This window comes from Osmerus eperlanus, chromosome 12 (assembly GCF_963692335.1).
Source record: "Osmerus eperlanus chromosome 12, fOsmEpe2.1, whole genome shotgun sequence".
In the NCBI taxonomy this organism is placed as follows: domain Eukaryota; kingdom Metazoa; phylum Chordata; class Actinopteri; order Osmeriformes; family Osmeridae; genus Osmerus; species Osmerus eperlanus.
Genome location: NC_085029.1, coordinates 8,508,246 through 8,526,230, shown reverse-complemented (window position 1 = coordinate 8,526,230; position 17,985 = coordinate 8,508,246). Strand labels below are relative to the sequence as shown.

The following is a 17,985-nucleotide window of genomic DNA, read 5'->3' as shown; positions in this document are numbered from 1 at the left end:
CATGACAAGTTTCGTTCACACAACAGTTTTGCAAATGATCAGTAGCTGGTTTTAATCACATTAATACTGTTGACACAAACACATTAATACTGAGTTAACTCATATTACGAGTGAAAATGAATATGAGCATGGTTCTGGTAGCACTGAGGGATGTGATTCACACAGGGATGTGAACCATGACTGGATAAGAGCGTCTGCTAAATGACTAAATGTAAATGATGCCACGCCAGATTGATAGCCATCGCTGTCCGCTAGATGGATGAGAGGCCCAATCTGTGTCAAGGCTGCGGAATCTAGACCAATCACCTGAGTGCTCTCTACACCAATCACCTGAGTGTACGAGCCATCAGTGTCAAGCCAGCCAGCCAATTTCATGAAAGCATTTGAAATCAATTATTCAAGAGGGATGTTTTTGGCTTTGTTTTGTGGGTTTCTTCAATTCTCCCCGCCCCAAGGCCAGTGGTGTCACCCGCTCCTCAGACAACACGTGGAACACCACCCGATTGTTAGCCCTCCCGAGACAACACGTACAAACCTGGTTCCTGAACTCCCGTAGATATTCCCATATCTCTCCGTGTATTCGCAAAGCCAACAGAGTTATCTCCAGATGGTTCTATGATAGAGGGCGAGCCTGTAGCAGTCACCCAGCTCCCAGACAACTCGCAGTGCACAGGCAGAGGCATAGTGTTGCTTGGAGATCAACAGACGGCCAAACAGTCAAGAACAAGGCAGATTTGTTCTCTGAAAATGTATTATGCAAGCGCCACTTTGCTATGTCTCCATGTCAGATGAATAATTGTAGGAAAGCGTAAGAATGAAGCAGGTTTCAAAGTTTTTTCCGCTGTTTTGCTGGCTCGGAGTGCTGTTACTGAAGTGCAACCAAGAGAACATACAGATTATTATTTTTGTTATTATAATGCAGGCAAAATAAGTCATTACTGTATCCTTTATTGATGTTTCAATAAAAGATACATGATATTTCATCCAGACATAATCTCCAATGACTATCTTCCGAGAATAATCTGTGTGAATCGCACCACAACAAATACAAATTATTACTTTTCATGAGGTATGAAGCTCTTGTAGGAGTAGCTGTACAGCAAATATTCAATGTCGTTTTTTATATTTATTTTCCATGAAACATGCTTCCATCTAACCTAAGATTATGTGAAAAGACAATTGTTTCACATACACAAATTCAACCAGTACGTGGAGCCCTTTTCTCCTAACCAGTTCCACTCCCTGACTACAGTGACTTAAACAAAGTAACACGAAGAACAGTGAAGCAAACAATATAGCCCAAAAAAAGGATCAAGACGGTGGTAAACGGCAGTCCTGGAGAACAAGGCAATTCTGGGAGAAGGACTCCACGTTATTAAGGTGTGACCGGGAGAAGCAGCCGCCATTTTGGTGTGCCTCGTTCCTCAGGCACTGATAAAGTGTTGGGACCTGGTCCCAGCCAGAGCCGAGCGACGCGTCTCCATGCTGATTCATGATCGACTCGCAGGCTGAATTGATTATGGCAGCTGTCTGATTGCTGGCTGTCCATCTGCTGTGCCCGATCTAAATTGCAAGTCCTCTGAGAAAACGATCCATTTCCTTCTTGCTCTGACTTTCGTCTTGTCGCTCGCTCCATCCCTCTTTTTCGCCATCTCTGTTTTTTTATCACCCTCTCCCTCTCGTTTTCTTTCTTCAACTCTCTCTACCCCTCTCTCTCTCTCTCTCTCTCTCTCTCTCTCTCTACCCCTCTCTCTCCCTCTCTCTCTCTCTTTCTCTCTCTCTCTCTCTCTCTCTTTCTTTCTCTCCTGCCATCAGCAGTCTTATTCTGTTCCCAGTCGACATGTTAAATCAAATTCCTCTGAGCTTCTGGTCTTTGTCCCCCGTTTCTTTCAGTCAGAAAAGTCAGTTTTGTGAAGAATAACACTGAACCCAATTACTGGTGGGACCTCAGAGCGATTGCCAGTGAAATAGGTGGAGGAAAAAACACTATTCTATAGTATTGCCACAGCAACAAAGGCTGTAGGTATTGTCCAAAGTCCCCCAGTTCCAGTGTTATCATGGTCAGTGAGTTCCGTCTTTATTCATTTGTCTATTATCTTTGGTCCAATGTATGCCGGTTTGTAAAGTACCGTGGTGAGCATGGTTAACTTGCCTCAGTGGCAGTACAAGACTGTGCCAGGTGATGGCACAGGCGATGACAAAAGCAGGAACAATAAGATCCATCTCTGCGCAGCCTGTCATGTAGCCTTGCCTGCTGCGGCTCGGAGAGCAGGCTGTTTTAGAATGGAAACCTACATGACTTTGGTGACCCTTGTGAACTTCTTGGTGAGGGCAGACTTTGAAAACATGCTGTATCTCCTTCTATGTGATGCCAATGTCCCGAGACCCCCTCCCACCAGCACACACAGCAGCGACACCGAAGCGGGCCTCACTGACTCACTACACACTTACAACGAATCCACTGGCTGTCTACATGTCACAGAATCTGTGTGTGTGTGGGGGGGGGGGGGGGGGGTAGGGGGGGGGGGGTAGGGGGGGGGGGCGCCATCTACAGGTGAGCGACACCAGGCCACACCCACGCGCTGCCACTCCGAGACGCCTTTTTCTCCTCAGCACGTCCCGAAAAGAACAAGAGGAATCAGAGGGGTTTTTACACGTGGAAGCACTGTCAAAACCCAACACGTCCACCACCATTATCCGGCCTGCTCCAGTGTGCCGCAGCTCCGCTCCCCTCCAGCCCCCAGTCCTGTCAGCATGTCTGCAGGAGTGCTAGAAAAGGAAGGCTGGAGATTGAACAAAGACGAGGGTCTGAATTTGAGTTAGGGCTTCCCGGCAGCCCATCCGTATGCCTCGTGAAAACGTCTTGTGAAGGCGACCGGAGGAAGCTGGTGGGTGACCGGTAAACCTCTCAATATTTATGCGTACCAATAAAACTGTGTCAACTGGGTCACATGCTATTTGTCTGCCAGAGCCCTCTGAAATGCAAGGTCTTCCATTACTGATTGGAGAAATACATTGGGGGTGTTAGAAATAAATAAATAAAAATAAACTGCCTCATTTTATCCCCAGTAACAGTTGAAACATGAAAGGCAGTTTTCCACTTGGAACTGAATCGAGCAGTGCAAACAAACCAACCTGTGCCTTTTTAAGTACAAAATAAGAAAATATAGTCAGTTGATAACTGTCTCCTTTGCAGAATGTGAGAGCGAGCAGAAAAGGCTGTTTCGGTGGGTGGGAAAGCTATCATGTGGAACTCCATACACAACTCTGGCAGTCAGTCCAGGGGTCTAGAAATCGGTTTTGGGGGGAGAGAATTGGGAGGATAGCAGCCACGACTGAGCTGCGTGGCAGCACGTCCCCCTCATACGGGCGCTTTTCTAAACTCAATTATCAACCGGCTGTGCCCCTGCCAGCCGTCTCCAGGGCCAAAGAGATGAGGCGGCATACGCCAGAACCAAACGGAGGTTATCTTGAACCGTCCAAAAGGCTTGTCTGTTTCTAATACAAGCTCTGGTCTTAAAAGGGCCACAGACACCAAGCAAAACTCCTGAGGGGGGTGTAGAGTTCCTGTTGCCGTCGTCGAGAAGCTGGAGATGAAGTCAGCATCTCAGTATTAGCTGCTTTTCATGGATCTGGAGAAACCCAATAGCAGGGAGAGCACAAGGCCGGTCTGTTTTTCTTGTGTAAACAATGAAAACTCTGGTCTTATAATGGCCAAAGAGCGGAGGCAGAGGCAGGCAGAGACGAGGCAGCTGCATTGTCCTACAGGATGTGGAAACTACAAAGGAGTCATGGGGGTCAAATCCTGGCATTTACCCATCGCTGAACCTTTCGGCCACGTCACGCATCACCACGTGTCAGAGGCAAAGACTGAGGAGAACGCTGTTCCCCTCAAGCACTGTTATCTGGTAAATCCACAGGCTCAAGTCAATGCGGGTGATGTCATTTTCCGAGAAGGCATTGTGACCACAACAGTGATTTCGGCATATCAGTTTATGTGGCAGGGTGTTATTTACTACGATCGTACATCCAATAGATAACAATCATTTATAATAACTGTCTCGTTTGACCTCTACGCCTTTGTATTGTTTTTTGATATCCTCTATTTTAGTCAGTGGAGGCTGTTTCTTTTCCTGTGAAAATCGAACATTATGATGCCAAGCATAGCCTTGTTTAAATACCCTCTCTCTTTCCGCCCCATTGATTTACATTGTGAGCGCTTTAATTATACAATTCATCACCTTTTCAACATGAAAAACGGTGTAAAACGCACACTAATTAAAGCTCGTTTCGAGACACCACCAGGTTGAAGGGAGAACTCGCTAAATCAAGCAGCGGGTTTTTGTTTGGACTGGGATTTTTCTTTTCCGCGTACCATCTCATCAATTCTACTTAATCCTCCCTCGCAAACCACCTGCAGCTCAACGTCCTGAGACGCAGGTGTTGAATATTAATTGTTATGTCCTGGCACAGCATGACATTTTCATGCCATCTTTGTTTTCTTTCAATGTCATAATGAGGCGCATTGTGGGGAACGAACTGGCTGAGGGTGAACCAACACTTCTAATTGTTTCGCGGGGAAAAGCTCTTTCGGGTCTATTATAACGGCTGCTAATCATTTGCTTCTCACGCAGTCTGTAGCTGTCTCCAAATTGTGACTCCTAAGTGATGTCGAGGTGCGCCTGAGTGCCTCTCACTCTGCGTTTCTCTGAAGTGTTTCACCCTCCCGATGTTGGATCTTACTTTGTTGAGAACTCAGCCGTTCACCGGTTTCCATTAATATGTGTGAGACATTTGAATTTCCCGTGGGGACAGGAAGGTTAAACACTTGTGGAAGATCTACAACTAAGACACTGAGAAATAATTTGGTTCCAATCCCATTTGTCTGTGTGAAGGAGATGCAAGCACCAGAAAAGAGAGGGAGAGAGAGAAATAGAGAGAAAGAGAGAGAAAGAGAGGGAGACAGTATGCCTCATCTGCTGCTAGTACAGTCTCTTACCATGGACCTTCTCAGCTCCTAGCCTAGTACATGTGTTCTCTTCCACCACCAAATTCCAAAACGTTGGCATTTTCATCAGAAGAAGATGTTCATGTTCTTGAAGTCACTTCGACTCAAATCGAGCATCTGACAGATTCTCTCGTCTTGCCCAAGGCTGTGTTGAACCACAACGCACCGCGGCAGTCATTCCTCCCACAGCCTCTCAATCACACATACAAACAACGGTAATGTGCATCGTACAGCGCACAATCCAGACACAAACTCCCCTGGTGTGTCTTTTCACATCGGTCTCCCCTGATCCCTTTTTTCAATGCTCCTATGAAAGGGGGAGAGTCATCAGTGTCGGCGTTCATTTGAGTAATTGGAGGAAGATTTGGGTGGCAGGGAACCAGGGGGCCTTTCAAATGTCACCTCTTTTATATTCAGCAGAGGGCAATGCTTTTAAATGGCACTGCGTTAATGATCCAGTATTAATTGCTCAATATCAAAAGGGGGAGCTCTAATTACCTCAGAATCTTTTTTTTCTTTTGCTGCTTTGAGTTGGCAGTTAGAAAACAAAGAAAAATCCTCATTTCTGTGACTCTGTACTGGACGTGAGACTGCCATGGAGATACCAGTCCACTGTGGTAAACTCCAACATGGGTGACAATGGAGGGTTTTGCGGCGCTTCTCGCGCGATTGCCAATCAGGGAACAAATTGAAATTCTCTCCTCTGTTGTGACCTGCAAATATCTGGGGAACGGAGATAGGACTTGAACAATGCCACTACGTGAAGGTCTGATTCGCTGTAAAAACGGATTAATTTCCCCACAAATTAGCAGTTCATTCTATTCTTATCTTTGCCCGCGACTCACTTCGAGTTGCCTTCTCCGTCCGGAGCTTTGACTTTGTGTTGAGATGTCCGAGCGATTGGAGAGCATGACGACAGGCTCCTCCCCCAGGCTTCCCATGATCCTTTGCTGTGGAGCTCAGAAACACGTCTCTCTCCTCCCTACTTCCGGTCCTCCGGGCCTCTGGGGATCATTCACCCTCTGAGCAGCTTAAAGACTCACAACAACATGACCTCTCTCACACAGCTAGCCAGAAAGGGGATTGGCTTTCTTCTTATTCCAACAGAAATTACCCGACTAAATTGTATATTGAGAAGTAATGCTTCCCTATCACTGACAGTAAGACTCCAATTTTCGCAGTTTTCTTTTTCGTGTCAGACTAGTAACTCCAGCATTTGTCAGGTACAGTCAATTAGGCTCAGGTCTGAACAGTGCAGTGGATGGTAACATCCATAGAAGGTTCCAGCCCCTGACGTGTGGTGTCCATGCCTCCATAGGGTCCATCCAATCACGGGGTCTCTCTCTATCTCTCTCTCACTTATCTGCAGTGTGCATCAGGTTGAGCCTTCAAGCAGGAGGATGCAGCAAATGGCCAGGGTGAGATAAATGTCTCTGTCTCATCACGTTAGCAACAGCCAGCTTCTAGGGGGAAATGTACGGCCATGTCTGCCATTCGGAGATTCTAAGAGAGGACACAGGGGGAGGAGGTGGAGGTATGGGGAGGGACAGGAGACTGATTCGAATGCACCTCATCCTGAATTCATGAAATGTGAGGGGGAACCTTTTTCACTTCAGCAGCTTCACAAAAAGAAAATTATGAACATGTGACCATACAGACTGCTGGTACGAGTCCCTTACTTAAGTACTGGAAGACACCATTTTTTTTTTATAAGTTCTTCTCAAACCACATTTTTCTAGATCATTGTTAAACTAGATTGATGCTGACACATGTTTGTTAAGCAGACAGAAGGGACTCACCGCGTTCTTTGAAATACCCCGCTCAGGTTGAGGTTGAGGTGAACCCCCTCGATTGGGGGGGGGGGGGGGGGGAGAGAGTAAGAGTCAAAAAGATTGACAGTGACATTTAATGGCACCCGACAGCTCCTTACCTCTTTCTTTTACCTTGATTAATAAGCCTGCAAAGCCAAACGTATTATTCGCTCAAATTCCCTTAATATTGAGATAATGTGTCACATCATTTTTATTTTAGCAGTCATTTTTCATAATCGGTGTGATAACCCTTCTTGGAACGGGTGGGTGGTTGCACGGTGGGGTGCGGGGGCCGGCGGGGTGGAGGGGGGGGGGGGTAGAGGAGGGGTACTGGCGTGTGGGGACAGCTGTGGCAGTGTATAAATGACTATGCTAATGCTGACTGACATTTGCTTTTAACTGTGCGGAGGGACCATCAGCACTGGCCCTGTAAAAGGAGAGGGGATGCACTCAGGACCGCTTCTCCACTCACACAAACACTAACCGTACACAACAGCAACCAGTGCTACCTCCAGCAAGATCTCTCCCACCCAGCTGCTCTCAATCTAATATTTAATGATGGACACCCACCCGCCCACACGCCAACTGAGCTGCCACAGACATACACAAACACGCACAGTACACCTTTTTTTATGAAATGTTCTTTGTTTGTGTACTTGAACAAATATAATCATTCACCCATTGTTGACTACAAGCCAACCATGGCTGGTTGTAGGTGGTTGTGATGTAACTGTCTAATAAACACACTATATATTGACCTTTGTGAGTTATTGCTAGTGTCTGCAAGGACACTATAAAGGGGAATGGACGATACTGAAACAAGCAAACAATGGTGAAAAGGTCTTTACCACACAATACTGAACATGGGAGTGTATTGTATTGAACAATACACTCCCATGTGTCAATCAAGGTTGCTTGGATGTTTGGCTACAATGATCAAATGAGCACGTTGTCACTTCTGCTGTGCAAAAGATAAAAAAATAAAAAGGTTAAAGCAAACAAAGGCAACCTTTATGGAACACTAACCCTTGGAGGAACTTGATTCCTTTGACTAAGATAACTGAACTTCTCGTGGGGCATTGGAGCTGTCCAGTACTGGTGGTGCTGAAATCATGGCAACAGTTGAAAATGCAGCCCATGAAAATGGAGGAACACATGAAGATGTGCCATGGATTTGTACCGTGAAATCTTGACATAAACTCACAATATACATTCATTTTGTATATCACACGTATAATATGCAGTCTGTTTTAAATGAATACAAATCTGCGGTAGACTGTTTATTTCCAATCTGTTCTATGACCTCTAACTTCTTGTGATAGACAGTTGTGTAGCACACAACCACACAATAAATATGCTTCTGCTTGAAGGTCTGCAATCTACCTGTCATTATCAGCAGCATTTCTTTAACTTAATCTTTTCAGCTGAATTATATTTCCCAGCCACCTGCATGTACATTATTAAACCAGACTCATTCATTTCTTGAATGGAACTAGTCCTTGGGACATGTGCATTCCTAACCACCTGTCCTTACAGGTCTACTGTAAATGTGTTATAGTTTACACCACGCAAAAGAGTCTTTATTACTGTTAGTAGTTCACATCTTCCCTCATTGATCCAACATTATAAGAGGAGCCATTTACCACAGATACCTTAAGAACATCACAATCCTTGGTCCTTGAACAGTGGTAACTTTGAAAACGAGTGCCCAGAGTTCGTGTTTTGACCAATGATTAAAAAGCCTCCGATGCCCTTTCTTTCAATTGGACTGCATCCTATTCAGCTGGCTGAATAGGATGCCATTAATTCAGCCATTAATTAGCCATTAATTCAGATGTCGGGCTATTGGATTAGGGCCGGAAGAATGGATTCCCTCTCCATAGATGCAGGAGAGAAGGCCCCACCTGTGCACCAATACATATATATCATTTCACACCATCACGCACACGTCGAAACAAGAGTATGGCTGCACACACCCATCCACACATATGAGACGCATGCCTACAGTCACACATACATATAAACATTAGCTCTCTCTATGCATAAAAAGCAATCAGTGACCTTTTCATTTGGTGCAAACATGGAATTTATCATGTCTTTGTTGTGTGGTACACTGTGTGCCACTTTGCCCCCTGGTGGCAGGGGCTGTGAGTGACACAAACACTGGCTTCCCATGCCCACTATGCGATTTTGCTTAGTCTTAGACCCGGTCTTTCAGTCCCTGTTTCCATGGCAAAGACTCCACAGGGAGGACAACGTCTGTATCTCGGGGTAGGTAGACCCTGAGATTTAGCGGAGCTCTGCTCTCGCTGTCATTGCACTTCTCAGTTTGTGGAAGGACTAACATCACACCAAAAAGGTGAAAACAGGTTGACTGTAAACTTCACGTGGGTTCTCTGAACTCTCCTCCCTTTGAGCACTTCCCTAAATACCCTTTATCATCAGCCAGGTTTGAAGATCTAGAGCCACAGACAGCAAACTACTCTTCAAAAGGACCTTTGTGACGTTCACAGATTCATTGAGGTCCATGATGTACAGGAACCCCTTTATAGCCGGGCAGCCTGGCAAGGCTAGACCACACAGCATTTCTCCTGGTTGAGAGGGTTATCTGCACCCTATCAAGTGAGTACAGGAAGGTGTGTGTGTGTGTGGGGGGGGGGGGATGGGTTCTGGAACAGAGAAAGGAAAGTCAGAGTAACACTAGCTTTACCTGCCTTCTCTCTGCAGTGGTAATGGATTTGCCTATTAGCAAGACAGAAGGACATTAAGGCAATTAACTATCTCTCTCTCACTCTCTCACTCTCACTCTCTCTCTCTCTTTCTCTCACTCTCTCTCTCTTTCTCTCACTCTCTCTCTCTTCTCTCTCTCTCTCTCTCTCTCTCTCTCTCTCTCTCTCTCTCTCTCTCTCTCTCTTACTGTCCCTCTGATCAGTCCCTGGTCAAATGGATACAGTAGTTCACACCTGTTTTAGCAAGCTTGATAACTGCAGGGCTCTCATTTGATTCTATCAAATTATTATTGATTTTACATTATTTTTTATGGTTGCACATTTCCACATTGGATTTGTTCCATTCCACTGCAGGTAATGGACTCTTTTTCAAATACAAAAGTCTAGAAATGGTGTCTGACAAGCTGTGGTCTCATTTACAAATGAGGAAAGGAGAACTTGAAATAGGGAAACATGCTGTACTGTCATGACTTGAAAGTGTTGCGTTTTTTGTGATCAAGCCCTACTGCCTGGTCTATTATTTGGATACTCTGTAGCCAATACTGCTCCCACATCAAGCAATGCAGCCCACTATTCACCCTACGTCAAACCAGCCCAGCTCCGTTTGATGCTCCTCTCCTTGGCGAAGCCTTTGCATAGATGGTACGCCATCATAGAGGTGCTTTATCGAAGAACGGGATCTGAAAAAAAAGCAATTTTGCACAAAAAAAGCAGACGGAAAAAAGTGCGGGGGGTGGAAGCAGGGGTGGAGGGTTGGAAGCAAGGGTGGAGGGGTGGAAGCAGGGGTGGAGGGGTGGAAGCAGGGGTGGGGTGGTGGAAGCGGGGGTGGGGGTGCGGGTGGAGGGTTGGGACCTGGGAAAGACAAATGGGGATGAGGAATGGCCCGTTGTGCTCTTGGCTGAGCTAATGGATCATGTGCCTTCCACCGGAGTGGTGGGTTTTTGTGACTCCCCCCCCCCTCCCCTCAACACTCTGCTCGGTAACTACCTGTGGTGGAGGCACAGCAATTGAGAGAGGGAGGCAGCGAGAGAGAGACACACAGAGAGAAAGAGAGAGAGAGAGAGAGAGAGAGAGGGACAGGGTCAGAGAGAGAGAGAGAGAGAGAGAGAGAGAGAGAGAGAGAGAGAGAGAGAGGGGGGGGGGGGTAGAGGAAAAGCAGAGAGGGGGAACTGGGTGGATGGGGTGGGGGGCAAAGTGAAGAAGAGAGCTGAGATGGACGAGCTAAAAGAGAGCGATGCTCTTCCTGTTTTTTTTCTCTTCGGCTGGGGGGGAGGGAATCTGCTAGTCACCCTGTGCTGTGTTAATGTCTTATCGGATTACAGTTGGGGGTGGGAGAGGGTGTTTTAGCGGAGGCCTACTGGCTGAGGACATGTCATGCTCTTCATTCTAACCTCACTGGCTTGACCTCATCAGTGCTTTCTAAAAGTGTCCTTGAAAACTCACAGTGTGTCTCACTCAATCCACCCCAAAGCAAGATGTTCTCTTTATCTCACTACGTTTTGAAAACTTGATGCATTTCATAACAACAACCTTCTCATTTCTTTCCATGACTGTCAACGCTTGACCTTGCCCTGTCTGTCCTTGAGGCTCAAAATGTCTGCCATTCATTGTTTTTGTTCCACAGTTGTTTTGTCGAGCCAACAACAATTCATTGTGCCATGTAATAGGGAATTGTTGACTGTAAACCACAGCATAACATGCAATGTAATCCATTGGTGCTGTTTTACCCTTAGGTAGTCTAAACAAACCACGTTTTCTCCTCTTGTCATAAAGGTAAAAAATGGCCCGCCTTTACTAAACCCAAAATAAAGCAGCTTAATTGAATTTTAAACTCCAAATCTATTTTGCATTAAGTTAGACCTGTCGTTCATTACAAGCTTTGTGAATATCCAGGTTTACCCTCTTGATAATACAGAAAGACTGCATTTAATTAGAGGACATCACACTGAAACAAGCACTCATGGTTTTAGCAAAGAGAATTGCTGATATGTATATGATTTCATTTAACTGCCAGGTTACAAATGACCCAAAGACAGTCTTCGTACCCTTGTGGTGTACAGCTTTCATGGATATCTGGACAGAGGAGATGTCAGATGGCTGAGCGGTTAAGGAATCGGCCTATTAATCAGAAGGTTGCCGGTTCGATTCCTGGCTGTTAAAAATTACGTTGTGTCCTTGGGCAAGTCACTTCACCCTACTTGCCTCAGGGGGAATGTCCCTGTACTTACTGTAAGTCACTCTGGATAAGAGCGTCTGCTAAATGTAAATGTAATGTCACACTTTTTCGAATGAGACTCATGAAAGGTTATTGAATTACAGTACAAATATTACTTTCTGTTTGAGTTGGGAGGAGCAGATAAGAGGCATGAACACCTCTGTGATAAATTTTTTTGTGTTTGGAAAGACCCCGCAAAAGCAAAATGGACAATATTGCTTCAATGTTTAGCTTTGATTATCAAATTAGTTCTTTGTCACTTCTGTTAGGGTCGAAGATTCAATTAACCTTCGTGGAACACTAACCCATGTGTGCAATGTAATCTGTTGGTCCTATTTAATAGTTTATGACAAACTGACTTTGGAGACTCATTGAAAAGCACCACATCGGTCATCAATGGCAATAGACGGCTTACCGAAAAGAAGAGGACCAAAACATATGTCCTTTCTGTCTGAGGTGGGTAGAGCAGAAGAGAGGCAGGAGGGAATGAAAACAAATAAAAAGAGAGAACAGAGAAAAAAAAAGAAAAAAAAAATTGAGAAAAGAAGGGAGGGAGAAAGAGCGGGGGAACGGAGCAAGGGCCAGCGCCCGTGCTGACTCCCTCGCTTTCTCTCCCGCCTTTTCTCTCTAATGAAGGAGAGGTGAGCTCACTCCTTGGTATTCACGGAGAAAAGGCCATTAGGGACAGGCTGGCTCGCCGCGGGCTCAGGGCTAGCTCAATTAAACGGCTGTCTCGTTGGCTTATCCTGAAGGTTGCCTGAGTGAAATTAATAGGGCCCGGTTTCCTTTGTGCGCCTTGCTCCCCCACCCCTCTCCAGCCCCCTGTGGGAGAGGTCACGGGTGCCCCGGCTGTCCAGGGGAGCAGAGTGGAGGGCAGCGTGGACACAGTGGGAGAGGAGGCCTGAGACATGGAGACGCGAGCATGGACGCGAATACAAAGACGTCCTCCGTGCTCTTTATTAGCCCCTGTGTTGGACTTTGTCTGGAGTTAATGGTCGGAGAACAAAGCTGCGTGGGGTGCATGTCTTTGTGGGAACCGCTTTGGCTTCCAAACTACAGCTCCAGCACTGCTCAGGTGTGGAAGTCTAAGGGGCTCACCCAAAGCCTATATATTCAGCATATCTCCATAAATATCCATATTTAAAGTGGATATTTGTGAGGGGAACAATTGGAATCAGGTCAAGGTTCTGCAGTGCGGGTTTGACTGGGATGGCGGGCATGGGGATGAAGCCAGCCTTGTCTCTTCATGTCTCCCAGGGATATGAAGACACAAATGGACCCCTGGACCTGCCCCACCACAGCCTTGCCCCCTCGGACAGAGGAAGGACAGGTTTCTCCTTGGGTTATGAATGTCCACTTTTGGGTGTGGAATCACATGGAATGACCAACCCGTGGGTCACCACGATGAGGGATGGAGAACATGGGGCGTGAAGATCACTGCTATGACCACCTCCAGATCGGAGAGATGAGCTGGACCATGACAGGGGATAATTTAGAAAGAGCTCCTCTATTCGGTACCCCTAGGAGAGATAGTACACATTATGAAGCACAAATTGAGTACATTTTTTAATGTCTGGAAACAAAGTGACATATACAATTGCTGGTGTGGCCTTGTTTCTGCAGAATAATTTTGTGTTCTTAGAACTGAGACTGAGTAAGGTATTTCAACAGCATCTTGGATTTGCGGTTGTAAAAAAGAGGATATTCAACTAGATATTTATATTTTATGTGTATGTGTTTTTTAAAGCCGTTTGTATGTCTGTTTTTTTTCTTGTTTTCTCTTCAAAAATAAATTGAAGTTCGGATTGCCGTAGTTTGTTCCTGCCGTAAAGTTTGAAGCAGGAAAGGTAAAACAACAAGGGATGCTTGAAAAGCGTTCTGCCTTTTTTATTCAATCAAATTTAATCTATCGCTCTTGTTCTATTCTGAGGAGGCAATGGGAATCAGTGGAACGGTCCATATCTGGATGATTTTTCCATCATAGTTTCAAGACAGCACGCCACATCTTGAGTTTATTTTCGAGCCCTGTTTGAGTGTGACAGGATTTTTACTTTGATTGGATGGATTTGGTCTTCCACTCCATCAAATGAATAAATGAAACAAAAGTATGCCAATCTAGACGAAAAATAAGAAAAAGGTCGATGGCATGAATTATTTCATCTCTTGTGACTTGACATACAAAGTCTCATTCTTTAATTTGAAAAACATGCATGGTATAGCAACCTATCCCATCTAACGTCTCATTTAATGATACTTGGAGAACGCCTGAGGGTTGAAAATGATTCATTTGTTTTACGTTTTTCTGTGTGTGTGTGTGTGTCGGTCGTTTCACCTCACGTGTCTTTTTAGCTTCATTATAGTCTTTCTATTTCTGTTTTGTTTGTTCACACTTGGTTTCAGGCCTTACTAAATTTTTCACAAGGCTAGGGGCAAGTTAATAACTGTGCACTCTCTCAGAAGGTGATGCCTGCCAACGCGCAATTCCCTCACAGAGATGGTTTCAGGTGCAGCTATTTTTTAATCAATTCAGAATCGGTTTCACTGCATCCCATACAATGCCATACATAATGGAGAATGCACACACGCACGCACGGTGGGGTATTTGAGATGATTTCAGAGCTCTCTGAAATGCTGCTTTTGTACTTGTTATATTAAATCAGTGCTTTGCATCTACCATCTTTCGCTTGCGAGGATCATAAACTCGGACGAGACCGCCAGTCAAAGGCTGAGCATAATCTTTCTTTCGTGGGACACAAGTACTGCAGAGGAACACTTCAGACTGTCAGGGTGTTTTCTTTTCAGCTGATACAATGGAAGAGTTTCTTTCTTCCTCTTTCTTCTTTTTTACATCTAACCTAATTCTCATCCACATAACGTCGCCTTTTCTGGTTGGGGAGAGAAATATTGATTTGTGCATTTCTGCAATGGCTCCACATTAAACATTTTCATTAGCTGCTTGAGTAAGTGAACACTTGACTGGTTCTGCCATCGTTTCAATTTCATTGCCACCCTTTCTTGCTCCTCTCTCCCCCCCCCCCCCCCTCCTTTTTCTGCCTCTCGTTCTCCGTTCCTCCGCGTCTATAATTGTTAGTAAGTGTGCTCGTTATGTGGGGTTCACCGGAGCCATCTATTCTGTCCGTGTTTACACACTTCAAGCTAAAGCAAAGAGCCCTTGACCTAGTGTGGGTTCAGCATGATGGACCGGAGAGAGCCTCCGCTATCCCAGCATTCCCATTCGGAGAGTGTGCTCCTAACGCGTGCGAGCACTCACCTCTTTTTTGCCTGTTTACTGTTGGAGTTCAAAGCCTAACAGGCCGTGAAATTACATTTCCACTCTCGAAGACCAGGTCATCTCCCCAGTACTTCACATCAAGACAGGAAGCCAAACAAATAGACAGATTGTGATTTTAATTACCTCGTGTGATTCCGTCCTCTACCTGCTCGTTCGTCTACGTGCCCGTAGAGTGAAAAAAAGTCAGAGTCAGGCAAAACGAAAGTGTCGAGAAACTATAGGTTTCGAAAGGAAAAGCAGGAGCAAGGCAGAGTCCGACCGTTTAAACCCCAGCACCCCTTTGACTCTGTCGTCTGGGCCCTTCAGAGTGATTTGTTTTGAGCTACCAGGTGAATAAGAACATGGTAGTAGCCATTGAACCGATTTATTTAGGGATATCGATTTTGAAATCAGGGGTCCATGCAGCCGAGCGCTTCACAGTAAATAACTCAACCGTGTGAGCAAAATGTATATGCTTCATGTAGCCCACAGATAAGAACTGAAAGCACTTATTTGGTGGATGTTTGTGAAAAGTCATGCTTTGCTCAATGTGTTGGTAGCTGTCAAAAACAGTCATAGCTCGGATCCCAGTTATTCACGCTTGTTTATTTCTTTATTTGTTCTTGCTGTAGCTACACAAGTTTTGTCAATAAAGCATCAAAGTGAATCTATTTTTACACGAGATACAATTGGTAAATAGGCACCAAACTACAAATCATTGAACAAATGATGATGCAAAAATCTGTCCATTGGAAACCTTTCATGCTGAATTAACATAGTTTAAATTAAAACATATGTTGCATGTATCCAATGCCATGTCAAAAATCCAACTACATACAGCAAATTAATATCATCACTGTTTCTAATATTGGAGTCATCAGACTCATTCGGTGTTATCAGATTACACTGTAAATCCCAAATTGTGGATACTTCCTAAATGAAGTGCTCAGCCAATCCCCAATTCTGCTTAATCTCTTCATCTTGATTAATATACAACTGCCAGATTTTATGGATAGTAACACTGACTCATACAAAATCATAATTCCCCAAAATACTGCTAATGTGTTCTTGTCGTGGTTAGATAACCTAGTTTTGAGTCCTGTTTTCGTTCCAAGGTGTGTGGTGCAAACTGCACATTGTGCCTTTTAAGACGGTGTTTTACTTAGCTACAAATTGTGTTCCAGTCAAGCACAATGCAGTGCAGTTGGGGTTTGCTGTGCCTGCTAGCATGAAAACACATCTACAGTATGCAAATATGTGTTATTTGGTTATCGCAGTCATAGTGATGCATGCTTAAAGGCAAGGCCAGACACTGTCTCCATAACTTAGCATATCAATGGACTGATTCTCTACACAGGATGTTAGCATACTGTAATATAGTTGTCCGACAGTACACACAAAACACTGGCCCTCCTATGGATCAGGAATAGGTATACATATTTTGATCTTTACTTGACGTAAATAGCTGAATTAAGTGGAAAATCTTGCTGCTCATCTTTTTCCCTCTCTCTCTGCTCCACTCAGTGATCAAATATTCATTGATCAGTTTCTACAATGTGCCGACAGCTCGGTTTCCCTGGTTCACCGGCAAGGTGGACGTTACGATTCAAGAACATTGTCTTTCTATTTCCAACAACATCAGTCAGTCTTCCACGGCGCTAATGAAATACACATCTTGTAATATTCAACAGCTGTATTTCTATTCCCTGGGTAACCCCCTCTCTATCTCCTTCATATTCAGGTCTGAGGCAAACAACGGCGTTCACCTCCAACAGATTACCAGAGGTCGTTCGGAACAGTGGCGAAAAAAGAACCGACGGAGAATAGAAATAAGGTGAAAGCCTCTCAAATATTCAAACCGAGTTCATTCCTGGCGTGATTTTCGGCTCTCATAAAGGAAGGCAACACAATGCATGGCTGATAAGATTTATCGGGTTTATTTTCCATCGCTTCAGAGTTCCTTTTACCCCTCTGAGGCCCTCCAACCTCTGTTTTGACCTTCTCCTCACTGCCATAACAAGTCAGCACTGCAGCTGTCTCCACGGTTCCACAGGTGTGTGCGTGTGAGGGGGGTGGTCCCCTGTGGAGCCCTACAGACTCTAAGAGCAGGGACAGGTTGAAAAACAAGCAGGATGGAAGCAGGTGCGTGCATGTGTCGGGGGTGTCGAATAAAATGTAATCGTTTTTAGAAATACAAGTGTGGATGTTCACCGAAAGGGAAGGAAAGACACCGGGAAACAGTGGTGGGCCCCTTCAAGAGCTGCAAAAGCACATGAATAAATGAACAAATAAACACATGGATGAAAAGGAATGAAAGTTATGTGTAATGTGAAATCTCCTCTGGTGTTCTTTTCCTTCACGCACAGATCCCTGGTGGAGGTGCTAAGCAGTCAATGGAACTGGAATTCAGCAGATGCTGTGTTTAATGTGTTTCTGTTTACCGGGCTGCTGGAAATAGCCATGTCATCAGTCTGAAATGACCCTGTCACATTCACTGGCACTGTGTCCTCTTAAAGCAACAGTTCTCACTCTCAAACATGTCTAAAAGCCATTAAGACAGTTTAACTTCGGTGCAGTTTGTAAAGTACTTCAGCCATTTTAAGTATTTGCCAAGAGACCTATTAAATAAAAACACACAAAAAACACCTTTGGTATTTTCAACTGTGTTTCCCCCTGCACGGGAAGGTATTTCAAGCTGGCATATCAAACCAAGCAATCCAAGACCATTTTCCACAATTATACTAAGTTGCCTAATTTGTCTTGGAGCGCTCTGCCATCAGAACTGTAACTTTTAGAACTGGGGAGTAATTCTATTTTAGTGAGTCAGAGGGATACTTCTCTGGTACAGTAGATGAGACTGCTACTGTTGTGTGTTGGCTGCGTTTGAGTTTGTCTTCTCGCTGCACCCAGGGACCGCAAGCCTTTCATCCTACAAGCTTAGCCTGTGTACA

At 45.0% G+C, this 17,985-nt stretch overlaps 1 long non-coding RNA gene across 1 annotated transcript; it reads left to right on the top strand.

Annotated features, from left to right (window-relative positions):
* The first annotated feature begins 15,018 nt into the window (after positions 1-15,018).
* On the top strand, positions 15,019-17,644 carry LOC134031852 (uncharacterized). The gene is made up of 4 exons (XR_009931958.1): positions 15,019-15,384; positions 16,776-16,868; positions 16,990-17,176; positions 17,401-17,644. It is a non-coding gene; the product is annotated as an uncharacterized LOC134031852 (long non-coding RNA).
* The last annotated feature ends 341 nt before the right edge of the window (positions 17,645-17,985 follow it).